Raw genomic sequence first — 24,935 nt, 5'->3', positions numbered from 1 at the left:
AAATGGAGCTTTGGGAAGAAAGATAAGTGAAGAGGAACTTGGCTGTGTGCTACAAATGCGATTCCTTCTTTACGTTTTGTTGATTATGACACGAAAAATTTAAATAGCTTTTCAGTTACTTTGGGTTGTTGGAGTGGTGTTTCTTGTGAACGGAGCACTGAGCTGAGGTAGACAGGAGGGTGGCTGGGATTTGTGCACGTCCACCCCACCCCCCATCCCACATACGACTGTTACAACGTACGCTTAATTTTCTTACTTATATTTTGGCTTGTCACTTGCTTAGTTAGTTGTCCTTGCTCATACTGGGCTAAATTTACCTACCCTAAGTAAAGACAGAAGAGAAAAGTCTCAAGTTGCATCTAGTTTCAGAAACGTAGGCAGATCTGCAAGACCCCAATTCACCTTAGCTTGGAATTCTATTTTGAATATTCAACTTTCAATATCCAGAATCTTCCAACTTTTCAGTCTCTATATTCTTTGAGAAACTGCTAAGGTGCTGGAGGTAAAAGAGAGACTCAGTGGCCTGTGGGCTGTTGAGGAATGTTCCCATTTTGTTGGGAGCCTACAATGACAGTTACTTCTCATACAATGTTATTTTAAACATTATTGTATGTACAATATACAATTTTACACATTTTTTCTTTATCAGAATAAGTAATTTGCATTTTAATTTTATGCACTTTTTTTAGTTCCTCAAAATCCTGAAAATGACTTTAGGCACATACACCGTCCTTTTGTCCCATCAAGATGGAGCTCTTCTAGGAGAAAAAAATAGAGCAATATACTAAAAGAATTATACATCTTAATCTAGCAGGATTTATTCCAGGATTGTAAGGTCTCAGTAGACATCTAAGAAACATTTGGTAAGACGTAACGCCCATTCCTGACAATAATTCTTAGTCAACCAAGAATATAAAGACACTTCCTTAACAAGATAAAGAATCTCTCTCATAAACCAACAGCCAACATCATGTTGAATGTTACCAAATAAACGAACAACAAAAGAGCTAGAAGCGTTTCTATTAAAGCAAGGAAGAAACAAAGAAGTCCTGATATCACCATTGTTGTTCATTGTTTCTCATTGTCCTTGAACATTGCCCTGTAGCTTCTAGCCACTATGATAAGACCTTAAACAGCAACAAGTTTGGAAGGAAAAACCTATCAACATTCCCAGATGATTTACTTGTTTGCCCTGAGAAACCAAAGAATCTAATGAAAAACCAATGGGCCAAATAATCAAATTCATTAACATGGGCCGTTTATAAAACATATACACAAAACTCATTTCTATCATCTTTTCTATAAATTAGCAATCTCCAGTTAGCAAATATATTGGGGAAAAGATGGCATTGTTGATAGTAACATATGTTTTTAAAAGTTAGTTTCAGGAACTTCCCTGGTGGCGCACTGGTTAAGAATCCACCTGCCAATGCAGGGGACACGGGTTCAAGCCCTGGTCCGGGAAGATCCCACATGCCGTGGAGCAACTAAGCCCGTGCGCTACAACTACTAAGCCTGCGCTCTAGAGCCCGCGAGCCACAACTACTGAGCCCACATGCCACAACTACTGAAGCCCGCACGCCAAGAGCACGAGTTCCGCAACAAGAGAAGCCACCACAATGAGAAGCTCGCGCACCACAATGAAGAGTAGCCCCCGCTCGCCACAACTAGAGAAAGCCGCACGCAGCACCAAAGACCCAATGCAGCCAAAAAAAAAAAAAGTTAGTTTCAATGTGCACAATGTGCTCCACTGCGCGTTCATCTGTGACTTCTAGCAACAGAGATGATCACTTATTGAGTATTTACTATGTTCCAAGTGCTGAACTGAGGCAGAGCTTCCCAAAGTATAAATTACAGAGAAAAAACCAGCACATTCAGTCTGTGGTTTCACAGATATCTCTGCTTAGGACAAACCATAAAAGTTGCCTTTTTTAAGTAACTATATTTCAGTTAATAAAAGGGGGTTTGTGTTAAAGGGGGAAATGGGAAAATGCTAATAGAGGCGGTGAGTGGCATTGGTTCCATTGGCCCCTCCCTATCCACCCACTCTCCTCGCTCCTCCTCCCTGGAGGCTGGTCATATCATGGGCTCCCTTGCTTCTGGCTGGGTTCAGCCAATGGGGAGCCCCAGCAGGAGATGGGGGAGCAGGAGGAGAGTAAGGCTGGTGTACTAGTTCAGTCCCCGGCTTCCTCCCCAGTGGGTGTCGCTGCAGTTTGCTTGGGCCCCGGTCTTGCAGCCTTTTCTATATGCTCCCCAGTTCCGCCCATGCTTGCTTCTCTTGCCCCCTTCGGGCCTGGCATGATAACACCTCCCCACAACTGCTAGTCTTGGATCCTTGCACTATCCCTTAGCTGGTTTCCTTGAACCCTGCCCACGCATTTGTAACAGATTCCTTTACTAAACTTTCATCAAAGTTGCCCTGATTGATACAGAGATATTTGTGCATGACTCAAGTTTGGGAATCTGAACTGTGCTATTAAGTCATAATAACAACCTTTTAAGATGAGTATCGTTCTCCCTATTTGACACAGGAGGAAAGTGCAGCGTAGACAGTCTAGATAGCTCAGCTAATGTCACCAAACTGCTAAATGGCTGGATGGTCTGGGTTCGGTCTGCTGCTTTAGCACTTCGCCACACAGCTTCTCAGGTAAACCCAAAGCTGTATCCCACCTGCCAACCCATCACCTAGTCAGTTTTCCAAGCAAAGTATAATAGTAACTCTAGCCAACTATGATGTAACTCCTCAGGTTTCTTTTTTTCAGGCCAAATGCTTCAGAAGGCCCTGTTCTGAGGAGTGGTTGGTTATAAATCTTGCACTTAAGATCTCTTCAACTAGCTAGCGATTTAGGGGTTTGGGGAGGAAAAGGAGCCCTATACTAATCTTTAGGCTCCCACAGAGCTGGCACTGCTGTAGTTGGCTATGTCCCACTTGAGGTATAAATATAAAGCATAATAAGCCTACATCCACCCAAGAATGGCAGACTTCTGAGCTGATTCCTGCCCTTCTGAAGCCACAAGAGGTCTCACAAAATTTAAGCCAACTAATAATGACTCATGTTTTTCTCTATCCTTCCTTGGATTCTAAAGGTTTCATAAACAACACAACACTTCATAAAATCATTTGGGTGGCAGGGATGAGGACTTACACTTTGCTCTTTAGATAGAGGGAGGAGATTTTTAAAAATTTAAATAATTTGATGAAGCTCATTTAACATTTTACTGAGGAAAATCTGGGCAATCTTAACCTTTTATTTTGTGCTTCCTTTTTGCTTTCTTTCTGGCAGGACAACTATTCTTATAGATTTCAATATTGAATTGTTTTTTAAATAAAAATTATCTTTTCAGTATTTGATAACAGTGAAATAAATCCAAATCCTCAGATGGTCCTTAGAAGGAAGTGTAGCACTGTAGGTAAGAGCTTGAACTTCGGCATCAGCACCCCTGAGACTGACTCCCCGGCTGTGTTATCTCAGGCAAGTTTCTTAACCTCTCTGTGTTTCAGGGTCCTCATGTGTAAAATGAGACTAATGATGGTATTTGCTTCGTAGGGTTACTGGAGAAGTAAATGACCAATTCATGTGGTGCTTAACATATAGTAAACACTCAATAATTGCTACTGATTATTATTACTATGTTGAAGCTTCTGTGATAGGCACTGAGGAGGGTCAAAGATGAAAGAATGTCTGCATGCAAGTGGATTATAATTTTATAGAGAAAAATGAGCATAAACAACGATCATACAAGGCAGAACTAATGGATGGTCTGATTGGAATACAGAATGCCATAGAAATACAGAGGATGGAGAAATTCTTTCCAGCCTTGTATTCTAGGGAAGGATGCATGCCGAAGTGCCATTTGGATTGACCCAGAAGATGGCTGGGATTTTGATAGTCAGATTAGGAGGGAAGGGAGGCAAAGGGAAACAAAGGGGACAAAGGCCCAGAGGAAATGGGGGCAAGGTTATGCCTGGGAAGAGCGGATGTAGAAGCTTAGCTGGAGCACAGTGGGCATTAGGGATGACAGGAGACCAAGGGACTGGAAAGATGGACGGGAGGAGACAAGGCAGATAGGCCGCAGGTGGGCCTGTACGAAACTGAAGCCAAGAATGGAAGGAGAGTTGGGATGGAGTCAGCACTCTGGGTGCTCTCCGCCTGATTTTCTATTCACTGGCTCACGAGACCGCTGGATTCGGTTTCGTCTTTTAGGAATGGAGAACGTTGGACACTGCTATCTCTTTGAGGCTCTGGTTTCGATTCTTTTGGAGATATATCCAGAAGTGCAATTTCTGGATCATATGGTGGTTCTATTTTTAATTTTTGGAGGAACCTCCATTGTGTTTCCATAGCGGTTACATTGTTTTACGTTCCCACTAACAGTGCACAAGGCTTCCAACTTTTCCACATCCCCACCAACACTTGTATTTTCTGGTGTTTAGATAATAGTTGTCCTAACGGGTGTGAGGTGATACCTCACTGTGGTTTAGATGTGCATTTCTCTGATGATTAGTGGTGCTGAGCATCTTTTCATGTGCTTGTTGGCCATTTGTATGTCATCTTTGGAGAAATGTCTATTCAAGTCCTTTGCCCATTTTTTAATTGGGTTACTTGATTTTTTTGTTTGTTTTTGAGTTGTAGGAGTTCTTTGTATATTCTGGATATTAACCCCTTATCAAATATATGATTTGCAATATTTTCTCTCATTCTGTAGGTTGCCTTTCCACTTTGTTGATTATGTCCTTTGATGAACAAAAGTTTTTAAGTTTTATGTTGTCCGGTTTATCTACTTTTGCTTTTCTTGCCTGTGCTTTTTGGTGTCATATCCAAGAAATCATTGCCAAATCCAATGTCATGAAGCCTTTTCTCTTCGTTTTCTTCCAGGAGTTTTAACGTTTTGTATGTCACCAGCCCAAAAACTTACCAGTTGCACAGGGCCTTGGCTTGCAGTGAGAAGCCCGAGGGCACCAGAGGTGGCTACAGCAGGAACACGTGGGGTCCAGACACCAGCAGCAAGAGCAGTGCGGCAAAGAAGATGGCAGATGACACCTCGGGACACAAGCACCAGCTCCAACACCCAGGCCCAGAGGCTACTGTGGCTGCCATCATTCTCATGCTCCTCCAAGATTCAGTTTTATGTGTAAAAGCGTGATAGAATGAAACTCCAAGAGTCTTTCTAGCTCTAAGCATCCTCTCATGGGTTAATTCAATCTACACGTACCATGCATCATATATGATAGAAGACATGGTTCTAGGCACCTTGCATGTGCTCTTTTCATCCTCAGGATGCACTAACTAAGCATCTACTATGTGCCCAGCAAAACTGCAGGCACTAGGGATTAAAGGTGATCGAGATACACCCCGCATGCTCAAGGAATTCACCATCTAGCCAAAGTCACCAGGCTTTGTTTTCACTTTCCTACTTCTCCTTCTCCCTCTCTTTCTTATACTCTGGCTCTTCTTTCTCTCTGACTAGTCTTCCATATAGCTCAACATATGTCAGGCTGTCAACATATGGCATATTTTGCAAACAGATAAACAGTGGCACATATGCAACCATATATTCCTGGCATGCAGATGCCCCAGCTTGGCTTCGTCAGCCTCAGCAGAAAGCACTTGGTAAGACTCTCTCAGAAATTCCAGAATGCATAAAGCCACGCATGTATGCTCTGACAAGTGGTTAAAAGAAGTTATTCCTCGTCTTAAGTGCGAAGGCCTGAACGCTGCTTCCCCGCCCTTTCCACTCAGAGGCATTTAATACCAAAGGCTCTGTCCTCACTCTCCACTGTCTGGGATGTTCTGACCAGAGGTCAAGTTGCCCATTAAGGATCCTTTTGTTTTTCCATTTGGCAGTGATTATCTCCTCTGTGCCAGTAGATCAGCCCTACAAGGACGTGGATGGGCTGGACACTAAGAGTCTTAGGTCTATTTTGTCCATTTAAAAATAAAGTCTGTGCAGCACACTCTGTAAATGCCCCACCCATATCCTTCCATGCTGGCATTTCCCTGCACGTCAGTCTGAGAGCCTGCATCTGTATTTCTTTGTCTGAGGGCGTTCTCGGCTCATGCACGCAGTAGGCCCTGTACTGCCTCTCCCCCAGCATCCCTCAACCAATGACTGATGAGAAATGATGGATAAATGCCCCAGCTTTCTCACCCTTCAGTGGGATAATTCTGAGGCAGTGGCTCCCAGAGCTCCCACTGGGAAACTTGCTTGACAGGATATCTTAATAGGCTTCCTTCTTTTTCCTTCCTCTTCCCCACCACGCACTACTGGTGTTTCCTGGAGTTACCCAATAAACAAAGTACTTGCACTTGAATCCTTGTGTCAGGGTCTTCTTCTGGGGGTACCCCGATTAAGATACTCTGGAACTCAACTTTGGAAGAAAAGGTGATCAAAGAAAACACAGGATCTCCTCAAACGTGGACTTTTGACTGGTGGCCCAGGAGGCGATCTGCACCTTAACAGTGCTCCTGGATAGCAACAAAAGCAGCAGCCAGTCCCATGCTGTTGGAAATACTGCGCCCAAATTGGACTGGGTCACTGGATCTCATAAGAATTTGTCCCAGCAGCTAAGCAGAACTGTCCTGCCCTGGCCGTGTGGAAATTGGAACAGAAGAGAGAGTGAGCAAGTTAGAGTCTACCACTTTTTCTACTCCTGTGTGGCTTCTTGCCTCCTGCCTCTTAAGATCATATTTTGTTCCTTTTCCTTGTAAAGATTAAAATGCACGCAAACAATAAGGTCAGGGAAAGCAGCAATCAAAGAAGATGACTGTTGGGTTGTTGTAATAGCTCATTGGAAGCTCAGCGTACACTGAATCTGAGTTAACATTTAACTGCTAAAAACTCAGGTTAGACCCAAGGAGGCAAAAGTCATTTAACAAAGGTAACTCCACACAGCAAGTTTAAAAATTATCTTTATATGATTGTCCTTTAACTAGCTACTCCAAATTTTTCAGGAAAGTCCCAGTGGCAAAATTTATAAGCTGAATATGGGAAGGAAGAAAATGAGAGTTTGAGATGAGAATGAGGTCCATTACATCTTGACCCTTGATCCATTCAGTAAGCTCTAGTAAGCACTGTCCCACAGAACTTTCTGTGATGATGGAATGTTCTAGAGCTACACTGTCTAATACAGTAGCTGCTAGCCCCATGTGGCTACTGAGTACTTGAAATGTGGATAGTGCATTCAATATGTATTACAGTTATTTAAATAACTCATATATTGCATTATTATATACGCTGTTAAATATAGCTTTATAATCATATTATAATTAAAAGAATAGTTATTCCAGTGCCAGCATTTCCCCCGATCCCCTTTTCCTCCTTCTCCCCAGTGAAGCCCTGGCTTGAGCCCATTCTCCTGTCTTTGACCCAAGTATCCCCTTCAGGATTGACTTTTTGTCTGTTCTCCAGACCTGCTTGCTGTCCACCACCTCCCGGCCTTTGGGATCTATTGGTGGGGTTGCCCCATGAGGAGAGGACCACAGAGCTCTCTGTCTTCAAACCAAACTCCTCTTTAACCTCTTTCCTACTGATTCATCCAGGGGAGACACCGGAGAAAAGATGGTGACTTGCCGCAAACCTTACATCAGGGACATAGTACCCCTCCTTCCCTTCATCCCTGGGCCTGCTGTGAATTTGTGGAGAGACCTTGACAAACTATCCCTTGTTTAATAGTGAGGCAGATGCTGTCAGAGGTCTGCACATGTCCCCTTAGAGGCCTTCACCATCTTCATGCACATCTGTCACTCCCCACCCCCCTCCAGCTGGAGCCTGCATCTCTTTGTTGGAGGAAAGTCCTCAGGCTGCTAGAACCCACTTCGTCTATGCAGGGAGGCACCGAAGTGCCTGGGAATCTACGGCACAGTGAGTTCTCATCCACTGATTATCATGGCAGGGGATGGGGGCCTATAACTACTCCAGCCCCCTCATCCCCTGATGAGGAATTACACTATCCCCAGACCGGGACTGAGCGAGGTTACCTTCCCGGGGACTTTGCTTGATGTATCACCCCTCCTTGGAGTTCTTCCCTTTCCAGTTCCATTACCTTACTGGTTTTTATGAACCTTCATCTCAGAGTCTACTACTGGGGAATCCAACCTAAAACAAGTATTTCTTGAAGTAAAAAACCCAAACCCTAAAATCCTCTAAAGCTTCTTCTCCTTGTTTGCTTTTTGTTTGTAATCTCTCTCTTTTTTTTAAAACTTTGTTTTTAAGGAGACGAGTGGGCAGCAATATCCAATTAAACATTTTAAAATATTTTGAGCATAGCAGAAGAGATCAGTGTTATCTTAAATTTATTTATTTATTTATTTTTGACTGCGTTGGGTCATCGTTACTGCGTGTGGGCTTTCTCTAGTTGTGGTGAGCGGGGGCTACTCTTCATTGCCGTGGGCGGGCTTCCCATTGCGGTGGCTTCTCTTGTTGTGGAGCACGGGCTCTAGGCATGTGGGCTCAGTAGTTGTGGCTTGCGGGCTCTAGAGCGCAGGCTCAGTAGTTGTGGCGCACGGGCTTAGTAGCTCCGCAGCATGTGGGATCTTTCCGGACCAGGGCTCGAACCCGTGTCGCCTGCATTGGCAGGCGGATTCTTAACCACTGAGCCACCAGGGAAGCCCCCAGTGTTATCTTAAACTCTTGAAAATGGTGTTCTCTGTCCAACAGATATGTTCGTCAAGGTCCTCAATCCAAACATTTGAATCAGTAGCTCAGTGTCAGGCCCTCAAAATAAAAAGGAAAGAGAGGGATGCTTCTCGATTCAGCAAATACTTGTTGCAGGTGTACAGTGTTTGAGGCGTCTGTGCCAGATGGAGAGATGAAAGTAACAGGGTACCCCAAGTTGCTCTCAGTTTCACACAGCTCTGGAGAAGGAGTCTGCTAATCCCATTGCTGCTGTGGCAAACATATTTGGCGACAAGGACTTATTAAAGATGGAACTGGGCTCTTCAAAATCTTTTTTAAAAAATGACCAAAGGGCTACTTCATGGCCTAGTTTCTTTATTAAGTAATAACGCATGGAACGTCTTGTTTTCAGTCCTCAGCGGCTGCCAAAATCTGAACGTATCAAATCCAAGAGATCATACCATCCGGGAGATCTATTAATAGCAAGATAATTTTCAAGTCCACTGTAGCGAGCAGTGTTTTGTTTTTTGGTTAGGCATATAATACATTCCATATCACGTCGGCTGAGCTGTGTTTTGAGGTCGCATTTTAAAAAATAAATCAGGCTTGTTTTAAATTAGGGCCACAATAAATCCATCAGTGTTTGGCATTTTGGCTTGGGATATTGTGGTACCACAGATAATATCTAGGTTTATGGAACCTAAATTAAAACACACTTGTCTCTTTTATGTTATTGTACTGTCTCTCTTGGTGTTTACCTGGAATCACAGAAGTGAAAGAAAGAAAAGAGCTCTTTGGCAGGGAAGCAAGTTGTAATAATCCCACGAAGCGTATTATCTCATACAGATTCTGCTCTGCTTGGGGGCATCTCACATGAAGGGGAAGAAAGGCACAGGTAGGAAAACACAACATTTTCCCCCTGTTCAAACCATTTACCAAGGCCTGTGTGTACGTGTGTGTCTTGTTTAAAAATCCTTCCCTACCACAGGGTCATAAAGCTATTGTGATGGTTAATTTTTCAACTTGGCTAGGCTATGGTGCCCGGTTATTTGGTCAGACGCCAGTCTAGATATTGCTGTGAAGGTATTTTACAAATGTGATTTGACATCTACATCAGTAGACTTTGATTAAGGAGATTACCATACATAGCGTGCATGGGCCTTATCCAATCAGCTGAAAGCCTTAAAAGACTAAGCTTCCTCGAGGAAGAAGGAATTTGGTCTCCAAACCATCTTCGGATTCAAGACTATAACACAAATTCTTGCCAGAATTTCCAGCCTGCTGGCCTGCCCTGGGGATTTTAGTCTTTCCAGTCCCACCCCTAGAATTGTGTCAGTCAATTCCTTAAAATAACTAAATTAATCAATCTCTCTCTCTTATACATACACATATACACACGCACACACACGTATATATATCACACACATACACCAATAGAGTATTTACATACACACACACACACACACACACACACACACACACACACACACATCCTACTGGTTCCATTTCTCTAGAGAACCCTGACTAATACAGATATTCTCCTATGTGTTGTTCTAAAAGTTAAGCTTGGGATTTCACAACTAACTTTTTAACCCATCTGGAATTGATTTTGTGGATATATTCTTAATTTATTATTTTTTCAATGTCATGTGTTTAGGGAAATAAAAAGAGATAAATGTGTGTATTTGCAGTCCTCTGGACTGTAATTTTGTGTATCTTTTTAAAAGCATAAACATCTAGTTCTCATTGTACAAATTCTGATTCAACAGGTCTGAGTTGGGGCTTAAGCATGTATATTTTGTTAATACAGGCAATTTTGAACCTCTATATAGAAGAAAATATACGTGAATATTTTTATATCCTTTAGATAGGAAACATCTGAGAATGATATTACAGACAAAATCCACTAAGAAAAAAGCATGAGATATTTGACCATATTAAATATTCCTAAGCTGTATACAACTATCAGTTATAAGATGAATAAGCTCTAAGGATCTAATGTATAACATGGTAACTAGTTGATAATACTGTATGGTATAACTGAAATTTGCTGAGAGTAGAACTTAAGTGTTCTCACCAAAGAAAAGGTAAATATGTGAGGTGATGAATGTGTTAATTAACTCAATAGTCAGAATCCTTTCACAATGTATACATATATCAAATCATCACTTTGTACACTTTAAATATATTACAATTTTATTTCTCAATTAAACCTCTATCAAGCTGAAAAATTCATATAGAAAAGCATATCCATAAGATTTTTAAATTTCTGTATAGCAAACACCACCATAAGGAAAGTAAAAAGTAGGACAAACTAGGAAAAATGTACAACACGTATTAAAAAATTAATATCCCTATGTAAAAAGCTCTTATAAGTAAATACTGCAGGAGCAATAGAATAGATAAGAAAGATTAAGAACCTGAGTTATGGGATCTGCCTGCTTGGTTTTGAATCCTGGCTTCAGCACTTACAAACAAGATCCTCGTGGACACATTACTGCACCTCTGCCTCTATTTTTACATCTCTAAAATGGGAATAATAATAACTTCATAGGGTCATGATGAATATTAAAATAGGTAATGCCTATTAAGGGCTTAGAATAGTGACACATTGTAAGGCATCAATAAATATTAGCTTTCTAATTAAAAGAGTACCATTTCAAAGAAAAATGGACCGATGACGTAAACAGGTGATTCATTAAAAGCAACGATAACAACCCGATACAAATGGTGATGAGACATAAAAAAGTGCCCTCACTTGTGATTAGAAAAATTCAATATAAAAGATGGTATTATTTTTGTCGTTATCATGGGTCAGATTGGCAAAGATTAAAAAGACGGACGACATCGATAGCTGGAGTGGTGATGGGAAACAGACATTCCCACACACTTCTCTGTGGCTGATATTTAGTATGGTTGTAAAGGTAAATAACAGTTATCCCACCACTAACCACCATGAGTTGCACCCGCTACCCCAGCTGCATGGCCCTCTCCCTTGGGACCTGGACCTCCGAATCCAGCAATTAAAGGGTTACCTTCAGGACCCTGCTCCATGCTAAGGTCAGGATCTACTCTGTCGTTGAGTATTTTGAATATTATCTCTGGATGCAATCTTTCAGTAGAGTATTCTTACAATATGTCAGAGGTCAAAATATGTACACCAAGGAACTAATGAGAAAAATGTAGAAAACTCTACATATTCAGTTTATTGCAAAATTGGAAACAACCTAAAAGTCGTACAAGAGACTTCGGTTAAATATTTCATGGTAAGTCTATACAATGTAATATTATGCACATCTTAAAATGAGGACATTAAAATGACCTTAGGAAGTAATCAATGAGGGAAAAAAAGTTACAAAACATTTAATAAGATCACTTTTGTTTGGGCATATATTTTTCCATGTATTTGTGTGAAACACACGTAAATGTATAATACGCACATACACATACATGTATTTTATATATATGTAATTTTAACAGTATTTATCTGTGGTGAATTGCTTAAAATAGCCATAAATTTCTCCTATCTCTGCACGCCTGTACCTTTGGAATGTGACTTTGGCTCTCCTCAGATCAAAAGGTGAAATCTCTGTCCTGACCCCTTGAATTTGTGCTTACTTAGCCATGTAGCTTGTTTGGCCAATGGGACATCAGCAGATATGGTACTAGCAGAGGCCTGAAAAATGCTTGGGCTCTTGTGCTTAGACTCTTGTTGCTGCACTTGGAACACTGAAACCACCATGTGAATAGGAGAACAGTCTGTTTATTCTCCAGCAGGTGAACATCACATGAATAGGTCATGTGGAGGAAATCTGAGGTGCCGTGGCCAACAGCCTGCCAACTGCAGGCTGCGAGTGAGGTCATGCTCCACCATCCAGCCGCAACCAAGCCTCCAAAAGACTACATAGATACGCTAAGCCCAACCTGCCAACCCACAGAATTATGAAGTAAAAATTGATTATTGTTTCAAGCCACTAAGTTCTGGTTTGCTATATTTAAATACTGAACACTGAAAATTTTAAGGCAATTTTTTATGACTGTATTTTCTATACTTTTACAAAGAACATGCATTACTCTTAAAATCAGAAAAAAACCGCCTTTTCTATTTAAAAGTTTTAAATTTCTTATTCTTGTCTAATTGTTATGGCTAGAACTTCCAATACTACTATGTTGAATAAAAGTGTCGAGGGGCTTCCCTGGTGGCTCAGTGGTTAAGAATCTGCCTGCCAATGCAGGGGACATGGGTTAGAGCCCTGGTCTGGGAAGATCCCACATGCCGCGGAGCAACTAAGCCCTTGTGCCACAACTACTGAGCCTGCACTCAAGAGCCCGCAAGCCACAACTACCGAAGCCCGCGCGCCTAGAGCCCATGCTCCGCAACAAGAGAAGCCACCGCAATGAGAAGCCCATGCACCACAACAAAGAGTAGCCCCCGCTCGCCACAACTAGAGAAAGGTCGCATGCAGCAATGAAGACCCAATGCAGCCAAAAATAAAATAAATAAATAAATAAATTTATATTTAAAAAAAAGTGTCGCGAGTGGGCATCCTTTTCTTACTCCTGATATTAGAGGAAATGCTTTCAGCTTTTCACCATTGAGTATGATGTTAGCTGTGGGTTTGTCATATTTGGTCTTTATTATGTTGAGGTATGTTCCCTCTATGCCCACTTTCTGGAGAGTTTTTTTTTTTTATCATAAATGGATGTTGAATTTTGTTAAAAGCTTTTTCTGCATCTATGGAGATGACCATACGGTTTTTGTGCTTCAACTTGTTAATGTGGTGTACCACACTGACTGATTTGTAGATACTGAAAACTCCTTGCATCCCTGGGATAAATCCCACTTGATCATGGTGTATGATCCTTTTAGGGTATTGTTGGATTCAGGTTGCTAATATTTTGCTGAGGATTTTTGCATCAAAGTTCATCAGTGATACTGGCCTCTAATTTTCATTTTTTTGTGATATCTTTGTCTGGTTTGGGTATCAGGGTGATGTTGGCCTCAGATAATTAATTTGGAAGCATTTCTTCCTCTGCAGTTTTTTGGAATAGTTTCAGAAGGATAGGTGTTAACTTCTCTGAATGTTTGGTAGATTTCACCTGTGAAGCCATCTGGACCTGGACTTTTGTTTGTTGGGAGTTTTTAAATTACTAATTTAATTTCATTACTGGTAATTGGTCTGTTCATATTTTCTATATCTTCCTGGTTCAGTCTTGGGGGATTGTACATTTCTAAGAATTTGTCCATTTCTTCTTCATTGTCTATTTTACTGGCATATACTTGTTCATAGTAGTCTCGTAGAATCCTTTGTATTTCTGTGGTGTTGGTTTTAAATTCTCCTTTTTCATTTCTGATTTTATTGATTTGGGCCCTCTCCCTTTTTTTCTTGAGGAGTCTGGGTAAAGGTTTATCAATTTTGTTTACCTTTTCAAAGAATCAGCTTGTAGTTTCATTGATCTTTACTTTTGTTTTTTTAGACTCTATTTCATTTATTTCTGCTCTGATCTTTATGATTTCTTTCATTCTACTAACTTTAGGCTTTGTTTGTTCTTTTTTTTAAATTCCTTTAGGTGTAAGGTTAGGTTGTTTATTTGAGATATTTCTTGTTTCCTGAGGTAAACTTGTATCACTATAAACTTCCCTCTTAGAACAGTTTTTGCTGCGTCCCACAGATTTTGGATCTTTGTGTTTTTGTTTTCATTTGTCTCCAGATATTTTCTGATTTCCTCTTTGATTTCTTTAGCGACACATTGGTTGTTTAATAGCATATTGCTGATAAAAGCAATCCAAATTGGAAAGGAAGAAGTAAAACTGTCACTGTTTGCAGATGACAGGATACTCTACATAGAAAATCCTAAAGACGCCACCAGAAAAGTACTAGAGCATATCAATGAATTTGATTAAGTCGCAGGATACAAAATTAATACCCAGACATCTGTTGCATTTCTATACACCAACAATGAACTACCAGAAAGAGAAATTAAAGAAACAATCCCATATACCATCACATCAAAAAGAATAAAATACATAGGAATATATCTAAGGAGGTAAAAGACCTGTACTCAGAAAAATATAAGACAGGGATGAAAGAAATCAAAGATGACACAAACTGTTGGAAGATATACCATGTTCATGGACTGGAAGAATTAATATTATTAAGATGACCACACTACCCAAGGCAATCTACAGATTCAATGCAATCCCTATCAAAATACCACTGGCGTTTTTCAAAAAACTAGAACAAATAATTTTTAAAGTTGTATGGAAATACAAAAGACCCTGAATAGCCTAAACAATCTTGAGAAAGAAGAACAGAGCTGGAGGAATCATGCGCCCTGACTTCAGACTATACTACAAAGCTACAGTCATCAAAACAGTATGGCACTGCCACAAAAACAGACACATAGATCAATGGAAGAGGATATAAAGCCCAGAAATAAACCCAGGCTCCTATGGTCCATTAATCTACAACAAAGGAGGCAAGAATCTACCAATACAATGGAGAAAAGACAGTCTCTTCAATAAGTGGTGCTGGGAAAACTGGACAGCTACATGTAAAAGAATGCAATTAGAACATTCTCTAACACCATATACAAAGATAAATTCAAAATGGATCCAAGATCTAAATGTAAGACCAGATACTATAAAACTCCTAGAGGAAAACACAGGCAGAATACTGTTTGACATAAATTATAGCAATATTTTTTTGGATATGTTTCCCAAAGCAAAGTAAATAAAAGCAAAAATAAACAAATGGAACTGAATTAAACTTAAAAGCTTTTGCACAGCAAAGGAAACCATCGGCAAAACAAAAAGACAACCTACTGAATGAGAGAAAATACTTTCTGATGATATGACTGATAAAGGGTTAATATCCAAAATATATAAGCAGCTCATACAACTCAACATCAAAAAAACAAACAACCCTAGTTTTAAAATGGGCAGAAGACCTGAATAGACATTTTTCCAAAGAGGAAATGCAGATGGCCAAGAGTCATATGAAAAGATGCTCGACACAGTTAATCATCAGGGAAATGAAAATCAAAACCACAATGAGGTATCACCTCACATCTGTCAGAATGGCTACCATCAAAAAGAACACAAATAACAAATGTTGGCGAGGATGTGGAGAAAAGGGAAGCCTCTGTTGGTAGGTGTGCACTGTTGGTAGGAATGTAAATTGGTGCAACTACTGTGGAAAACAGTATGGAGGTTTCTCAAGAAACTAAAAATAGAACTACCATATGACCCAGCAATTCCACTCCTGGGTATATATCTGAAAAAAATGAAAACACTGATTCGAAAAGATACATGCACCCCAATGTTCATAGCAGTGTTATATACAATTGCCAAGATATGGAAGCAACCTAAATGTCCATCAACAGGAGAATGGATAAAGAAGATGTGGCATATATACAATGGAATGTTACTCAGCCATAAAAAAGAATGAAATTTTGCCATGTGCAACAACATGAATGTACATGGAGGGCATTATGCTAAGTGACATAAGTCAGAGAAAGATAAATACTGTATGATATCACTTATATGTGGAATCTAAGAAATAAAAGAAACTAGTGAATATAACAAAAAAGAAACAGACTCACAGAAATAGAGAACAAACTAGTGGTTACCAGTGGGGAGAGGGAAGGGGGAAGGGGCCATATGGGGGTGGGGGATTGGGAGGTACAAGCTATTATGTATGAAATAAATAAGCTACAAGGATGTACTGTACAGCAGAGAATATAATCAGTATTTTGTAGTAACTATAAATGGAATATAATCTTTAAATTTGTGATCACTATGTTGTATACCTGTAACTTACATAATATTGTACATCAACTATACTTCAATTAAAAAATTGAAGGAAAAAATAGAAAAAAATAAAAGAAAATCATTAGCCGTTTGAATGATCTTAATGTACGTAAATCAATATCTAAGTGACAAACTTATTCCAAAATATACCTAGCGTACAACCGCTGGATGCTAAATGAATCTTTCTAAATAAAATAACAAATTGGCTGCCACCAAGAACATAAAAATTTTTTAAATTACTTTTTAAATTTTTTAAATAAAAAAAATGAAACCCTATACCTGATTTAAGCTGTTTAACAGAGTAATAGTATTAATAGCTAACATTTAAATAGCACTTGCTATGTGCCAAGGCACTACATGTTTTGCATTCTTTTGCAAAATAGTATTCTTTTGCAAAGAACACTATTATCATTTCCTTTTTCCGGCTGAGGAAAGTGAGGCTCAGAGAGGTTTAATAACTTGTGCAAGGTCACACAGCTAGTAAAATGGCAGATCTGTGGTTGATCCCAAGCAGTCTGTTTCCTGAGTCTGTGCCTTTAACTGGCATAAGACAGAGACAAAACCATATGTAAATATGCAAGGTCATTTCTTAATGATTTGGTATCTGAAAGTTACAGCTATGAGACATCCAGCATGCTCCCTGGTTTCTCTTGGGTTTCCTAACTTCATACAATTTCATCAAGCAATAAAGTGCGAGGGTGGATGTGGTGGTGAAGATGTGCTAGCTGTCAAGTGGTTCCATCGTGTTGCTTGCTATCAACTCTCTGAGAGGGATTTGTTGAGGGAGATGGATGGTGTGAAACCTCTACCTAAAAACAGGTTTGCCAGTTGACAAGGTTCTTATAATTTCTGCTTTCCCTCTCCACCAAGACCACCACCAAGAGAAAGCTATTTATAAGGTTGTTTATCCCATATTCTATTGTACAAGAGGCATTTTTTTATACCGCATTTCTAGCACAGTTCTGTACACTCTACAAACAGCGAATGCTCAACAGAAGTATAGGTGAGGAGGAGGAGGAGGCTCAGACATACCTAGCAAGCTCTCAGAAGGGGGGTTGTGTGGCTGACTCATTAAAAGCAGAACTTCAGAGTCAGATTAGACCTCGGTTCAAATTCTGTTGCCACCATTTACAAGTCGTGGGTCTTTGGGCAAGTTAGTTAATCTCCTGGTGTCAAATAGAGATAAGAGGGCATTGTGAAGATTAAATGATACGATTCTTGTCAAGAACTTGGCAAGAGCTGCTACTCTCTATCACCATCATCATCTCAACTTATCAATAAAAAGTTTAGAAACTATGACTTCATCACATTCTAAATTATCCGTAGACTTCAATGTCATCCAAAGCAAAGAAATAGGAGATCTCTGCCATGGAAGACAGAACTAAGAGTCCAAAATTCTTGGTGACAAACCTTTCTTGTGGTCTTGATAGTGTAAAATCAGTACAAGATGGTGGCCTCAGGTGGTCAAATGGAATCAAGATTGGTAATACCATCTGGAGTTACCTAATGATCCTTGTCATTTCCTGAGAAATTACCCCCAAATACTGTTGTGACTTAGAGATGTGATCCTTTCCCAACTCAGCATGGCCACAGCCATCGATTGTCAATGCTTGAGGACAACAGAAAGCAGGCCTGGGTCTATTCTGACTATTCATTATTGCCCCCCGCAGCCGTAATTACCCCACATGACAGGCTTCTCTTCTTCCAACAGACAGGATTAATATGTGCAGCCTTAGATAATAATTTGAAGTCTGCAACAATTAAACAGAGTCATGTTGAAAAAAGCCAAGGAACAGAGTTTGTTAAATAAAAACAAGTGAAACTAAAGGAAAGGTCATCGTTTTTGTATTCCTGTAACAAATACAATCTAACGATAATCTGTATCTGAGAGAATCCCTGTGTTTTTTAGGTTGTAATTAAATTTCTCCTTGAACAATCATCTTGCATACTTTCCTTAGGGGAAACTGTTTACATTTCATCATATCTTTGAAAATGTAATCGATCTCTATTTTAATCAAGCTTTCCTATTTGGATCATTCCTTTAAAAGGCTGATGAACACGTCTGTTTTTAAAAATACAACTCAGTAGTGAATTCGACTGGTATCAGAGGTACCGTAAGTCAGTGCAGTTTTAGAGATAGTTTTGTTAATGAATGGCTATGATGCCCAAAGTACCTGTGGCAGATTGATGTAGCAATGGCTGCCAATTTGTTCAAGTCTCTCTGTATCCATACCCTTGGGTAGTCTCCTTCTACTCTGACTCTAGACTTGGCCATGTGATTGTCTGATCGACAGCACAATAACAAATGTGATGCTAGCAAAGATTTGAAAAGCACGTGCACATTGGGGCTATCCCTCTCTTGCTATTCTTAGGACTCTTGTTATAGCTGCCACGTGAACAAGCCCATCTAGGGCTGCCTGATGAATAAGAGAAAACCATGGCTGGAACTCAAATGGCTGACTCAGCTAACAGCCAGCCAATATCCTAGCTGACCCAGCAGCTGCCTGCAGACACATGTGAGTGACACCTAGTTGAGACCAGCAGAAGGCTCATCCATCTGAGCCCAGTCCAAATTTCCAGAGCACAAAACTGTGGTTGTTGTTTTAAGCCACTAGGTGTCTGTGGGGTGGTTTGTTACACAGTGAAAGCTAACTGACCCAGTATCCCAGTGAGAGCAGGGATGTAGCACCAGCATTGGGGCAGAAGTTGGAGTCCATCAGAATGATTTTGTTTATAAACAGCTGTGATGGACATCAACATAAAAACAACAAGTGAGCAAACACCAGTTGGTCCATCCATCCACAGACACACAGTTACATCACGGTGACTATGAAAACTGGAACAAACATAACTACAGAGGAGGGGGATGGGGATGGGCTAACCCCTTCAGCGTTTGGGATCTGACACTTGAAATTATGAGGATTTTAGCAATAGTGAGAGCCTCCAGTTCAGCGTCACCTAAAACTTCATTTGTTTGCTATTTTGCATTTCACGCTTTGCATAAAGCTCCTGCTCCTGAAGCCTTTGGTTGGATCAGGTCAACTGGCTCATGAAACTGAAACCTGACCTATGATTTTTTTCCATCTACTTTTCCTAAGTATATGCTCTGTAAAATCTCCCTTAGGAAAAGGGTTCCATGGTCATATAAATTATTGTATACTCTTGATCCTTCTTGGAATTTCACAATGTACCTTGGCATATTAAAGACCTGTTTGTCTTCATTTATTCCAGTGCTGAGATGTATTTGACCATAGAATCCTTTTTGTGAGTAACATATATTAAGACCTCATTACGCAATGTTTCTCAGAAAACACTTTGAGAAAGTTTTTTTTAAAACTTTCTTACAGTGAAATACAGCACACATATGGAGAAGTACATGAAACACAAACATGCAGCATAATGAATTACTGTACACCAAATACTCTTTTAACTACCATCCTGCTCAAGAAGTAGATCATTGTCAACACCTCCACTAGACCTCTGTGCATTCCTGGGCCATTACAATTTCCTCCTTCCTCTCTAGAGGGAACGATTTCCTGGACTTTATGGTAATAACTTCCTTGCAGTGTTTTATTCTTTTGCCACCTAGTATATATACCTAAATGATAGACTTGTTTTGTCTATTTTTGAAAGCTATAAAAATGGAATTACACAGTATGCATTGGAGGGGCAGAGGGTGTAAGTATGCTCAACTTCAACAGATGTCAAACTCTTTCCCAAATTGAGGGAAAGGGTACCAACTGACACTCCTATCATCACTGTATGAGAGTTCCAGTTGCTCCACATCTTAGCTTATAGTTGGTAATGTCAGATGTTTTCATTTTTGCCAATCTACTCAATGGGCAGTGGAGTTGTGAATTTGCATTTCCCTGTTCAGTAAGGAGGTTGAGCACATTTCATTATGTTTACCGGTCATTGTATAGCCTCTTTTGTGCAGCTCATGTTCAAGCCTTTTGCTCATTTCTTTACAGAGTTTCTATGTCTTTCTTAATGCATAGGAGTTCTTTATCTATCCTAGACAGAAGTCCTTTGTTGGGTACAGGAGTTGCAAATGTATTCTCTTGCTCTTTGGCTTGTTTTTTCTCTTTCCTAATGGGGTCTTTTGTTGAACAAAAGTTCTTCATTTAAACGTAATCAAATGTATCAGTTGTTTTCCTTTTAAGCTTAGTGCTTTGTGTGACACCTGTAATAATATCTGTCTCTATGTCCAGCGGTATTCCAAGGAGCTAGACTTGAAATGGTCAAGTCATTGGTCACTGGTAGTGGTCAAAGCCAAAAACTGTAGGCTGGAGAAGAAAAGGGGAGTGGGTGGGAAGGGTAAGGGTAGAAGGCCAGAGGAGGAACAAGAGGGGTTGTCAAGAAGGCAACAGGGGCCCTTCTGGTGGATGGAGGGTATGATTGCAAGTGGATTGAATGTCACTTTCACCATACAGCTCTTTATGCATGGAAAGGAAGTTGGTAGCATCATCAGAAAGAACAGAGAATCAGTTAAGAAGATGTGTGGGGAGAGTGGTGTACATATCAACATCTCCAAAGGGAACTGTGCTGAGAGAATGGTCACTTTGGCTGGACCCATCAATGCCATCTTTAAAGCCTTTGCTATGATCATGGATGCACTGGAAGAGGACGTCAGCACAACAGCACAGCTGCCAGCAGACCCTGGTCACCCTGAGCCTGGTGGTCCTTGCTAGCAGTGTGGCTCTCTCATTGGGAAAGGAGGTTTCGAGATCAAGGAAATATGACGAGAGAGTACAGGGGCTCAGGGCCAGGTGGCAGAGAATAAGCCTCCCGACTCAACTGAGCAGGTCATTATAACTGCTGGCATTGGGCAAGCCATCATTGAGTGTGTGCAACAAGCCTGTCCAGTCATGTTGGAGTCACCCTGACCCCATAAGCCATCCAGCTCTCTGGTCATCTTTGCAGGTGGTCAGGACACGTACCACACAGGCAGCAACGGTGTGGGCTTTCCTCACCCCCACTCCCCACCCATCCACGTGCCTCAACCATGACCTAGAGGAACTCTCTCTGGAGGCCAGCAATGCAACAGTCTTGTTTTCCTATGATGCATGGCAACCCTGGATTCAGTGACATTGAATCCACTCTCCAGAGATGAAAGGCTATTGGGCAGGTTTGGATGTATCTACTGAGGCTACTCATGAACTCACCATTTCAAGCATTTTAATTGGCTGCACAATGGGGCATCAGGGTGCCCAAATCAATAAGAGCCACCAGACGTCTGGGGCATAGCTCATCATTGCAAACCCAGTGGAAGGATCAACTGTTAGGCCGGTTACCATCATTGGATCTGCTGCCAGCGTTAGCCTGGTTCCAAATCAAATTGTCTGGCTGTCCTCAGAGACAGGTGGCACGGGGAGCCGCTAAAACAATGCAGCTCCATTTACAATCCTTTCTGGCTGTTCACCACTCTTGATCCATCTGTGTCATTTCTGAACAGTCAGCAATTCCAGGTTTTAAATAGTCTGTAAGTTTCCATTTCTTTACACTTTACATCCACTTGTGATTTTTAAATTATTCGAATTCCTTTCTCCATTCAGCTGTTAGAGCTGAGTTCCATATTTAGTTTTATAAGCTTCTCCCTGTTTTGTTTTACTTTGGGGTTTTGTGCTCATGCATTTTTTTGTTTGTCACAGAACTAGAAGACTAGAATATTAATACAATGCAGTTTAGTCCATGATGTCAGAAAGTTCTCAAAAACTAATTAAAAGATGGACTGGGTATCTGTTTGCTCTATTCTCCCATGACAAAAGCTTCAAGGACAAGAACAGTACGTTCTCTTGGTAATGACTGTGGAGCAGCCTTTTGGAGGTCAAAGAACGCCCATCTATTGGTTTACTCCTATACGCTAAGCATTGTACTGAGCCGTGGACCTACATTACGTCCTTAATTCTCTCAGCAATTCTGGAGGGAGGTATTTTTTGCCCTCAAAATAAGTGGGCAAATGAAGATTCACTGAGGCAAAATCACTTCGGCAAGGTCACACAGGTCAAACAGCCAGTCAATGGCAAAGGCGGGATTTGAACTCCAGATTGAATCTCACCCCAAAGTTCACGGCTTTCCCACTGCAACATGCCACCCTCCAGTCAGAGCAGGGGACATGGCGAAGTGCTTCTGTGAAAAGGAATTATAAAGTGTCGCCTTTGCTGCAGGATAATTGGTGAGGAAAAATCTTTCTACTGACTCTCTGTCTTGGTGTGGGTTACCCTAGAAGCAGGACCTAAGACAAGGATTTGAGTGCAAATCGTTTCTTTGTGTGGTGATTCCAGGAAACAGCCGTAGAGGAAGTGAGACAGGAAGAAGAGGCAGCCAATAACGGGAACGTTATCAAACACTGGGGTCGCTGGAGCGCAGTCCTGCTGGGGAACTCCCAGAGCCCCCGGTTGCCCCCTACCTTAGAGTTACCCATCGTTGCTCCAATGGAGGGGTTAGGCGGCTGGGTTTTTATCCACCAATTCACACCCATCATTACACGAGGGCGGCCATGGAGGGATTAGTTCTCAGGAACTCTGCTCCCACATGCTCCCAGGGCTCAAAAAGGTCCTGCTGGCCGAGGCTTGCAGGTGTTCGTAGTAAAGAGCCTTTGGCGTAGAGGTGGGTACCGAGGGGGTGTGGCAGAAAACCAACACCGTCTGCTCCACCCTCTATTAATAAAAGCTAAAGAAAAAGAGAAATAGACACGAACTCTGGTAAAGGAGAGAAGGCTATAGAAAAGGTTTAAATCCCTCCAAAGAGCTGTGCAATGTAATATTCCTGAGACGGTCACAGTGGCACCTTCCAATCTAATCTGCCACACAGAGGAAGGGACACCCACCACACTACAGTTTAATAATTTAGCTCTTATTCCAGAGCGATCCTATTAACAGTCCATTCATTTTCTCCCCAGCGGTTCAGCCATTGAAATTCACCCACTGCGTCTTTTGACTGTTAGTCATACTCTGGGAAGTATTATTTAGGAGCGCGTACCGAAAAAGATTTGACAAAGATTTCACGTGCAACCTGATACGAAAGAGATGATTTCCGAATTGGACTGGGGAACGGGCTGGGCTGGGTTGAGGCTCAGACATTCTCCTTATAGCTGGAGTTTTTCCAGCCCACTTTCCCATTCACAAAATGGGGGGAGGGGAGGCCAGCAGAGGCAGTGTTTCGAGATTTTAAATACCGACTAAATCAAGGGCCTTTTTAATGCTAATTAACCCACTTAATCCCTTTCAGAGACTAGCACTTTCAAGAGCTTTAAACTAGAAGAAAAATGTAATAAACGGGGAGGGAGGGAGGAGCTGACTATTGAAGAAGGCGACCACAGATGCTAACTCGCGCTGACTATGGAGGACTCTGACGCCGGCTAGGTTCAGAAAGAGCAAACATCCCAAAGAAAAGCTGTACAAAACTGTTTCAGAATTTTCAGTTTCGGGGGCTTCCCTGCTGGCGCAGTGGTTGAGAATCTGCCTGCCAATGCAGGGGACACGGGTTCGAGCCCTGGTCTGGGAAGATCCCACATGCCGCGGAGCAACTGGGCCCGTGAGCCACAATTACTGAGCCTGCGCGTCTGGAGCCTGTGCTCGGCAACGAGAGGCCGCGACAGTGAGAGGCCCGCGCACCGCGATGAAGAGTGGCCCCCACTTGCCGCAACTGGAGAGAGCCCTCGCACAGAAACGAAGACCCAACACAGCCATAAATAAATAAATAAATAAACCCAAAGTTAAAAAAAAATTATAAAAAAAAATTCATGAACATGAATTTGAAAAAAAAAAAAAAAAGAATTTTCAGTTTCTGGTTCAGATCCTCGTTCAGTGATGTACAACCTGTGTCCTGCCTTGTACGAGGCTGCTGCAATTTAATTCATGTGCTCTTGTGAAAGTAGTTTTACACCAAGGAATAAAAGTAAAATTAGGCTAAGCAGTTATCAAAGCAGTCACTCTTTTCTTAACTGTGTCCCCCACTACACACACACACACACACACACACACACACACATGCCTCCACACACACACCTTTCTTAAAGATGAAATAATTTCTAAGGTGTTTTTCGTTATCAGGGTCAGCTAAATTGCTTGCTGAGCCTAGCACTAAGGATGGAATCAGGCTGACCTAGCTTAGAGTTCAGGTTCTGTCACTCAACTGGTCTTAGTTATTTTACTTGTAAAATGGAACCCATACTGATATATTCCTTATCAGCTCCAATGGAAAACAATACAGTCTCCATAGCAGGGAGGTCAAGTAACCTTTCCTGGAAACAGCCAGAGAGTAAATATTTAAGGTTTTGTGGGCTACCTGGCCACTGTTGCAACTACTCAATTCTGCCACTGGAGCATGGAAGCCACCATAGGAAATACACAAATGAATGTGTGTGGCCGTGTTCCCATAAAACTTTATTTACAAACGCAGGCCGTGGGCTGCATTTGGCTCATGGGCAGTAGGCTAGAGCACACCTTTCTCAGTTGCCATTGAGCCATTTTACAACTCTGGATTTGCAAAATTGTTCTTGTCT

General features: G+C 41.2%; 1 long non-coding RNA gene and 1 pseudogene across 2 annotated transcripts in view; one reads left to right on the top strand and one right to left on the bottom strand.

The window, feature by feature from the left end:
- LOC309620018 overlaps positions 1 to 24,935 on the bottom strand; it is an 878,206-nt gene that overhangs the window by 777,414 nt on the left and 75,857 nt on the right. The gene's annotated exons all lie outside the window — the stretch shown is intronic.
- LOC309620139 (poly(rC)-binding protein 2 pseudogene) lies at positions 1,607 to 24,441 on the top strand (annotated as a pseudogene). The gene has a single exon. The product of its transcript is annotated as a poly(rC)-binding protein 2 pseudogene (transcript).

This window comes from Balaenoptera borealis (genome assembly GCF_965194805.1).
Source record: "Balaenoptera borealis genome assembly, chromosome: X".
Lineage (NCBI taxonomy): Eukaryota > Metazoa > Chordata > Mammalia > Artiodactyla > Balaenopteridae > Balaenoptera > Balaenoptera borealis.
The sequence above is the reverse complement of the archived record's forward strand: the minus strand, read 5'-3'. Positions and strand labels throughout refer to the sequence as shown.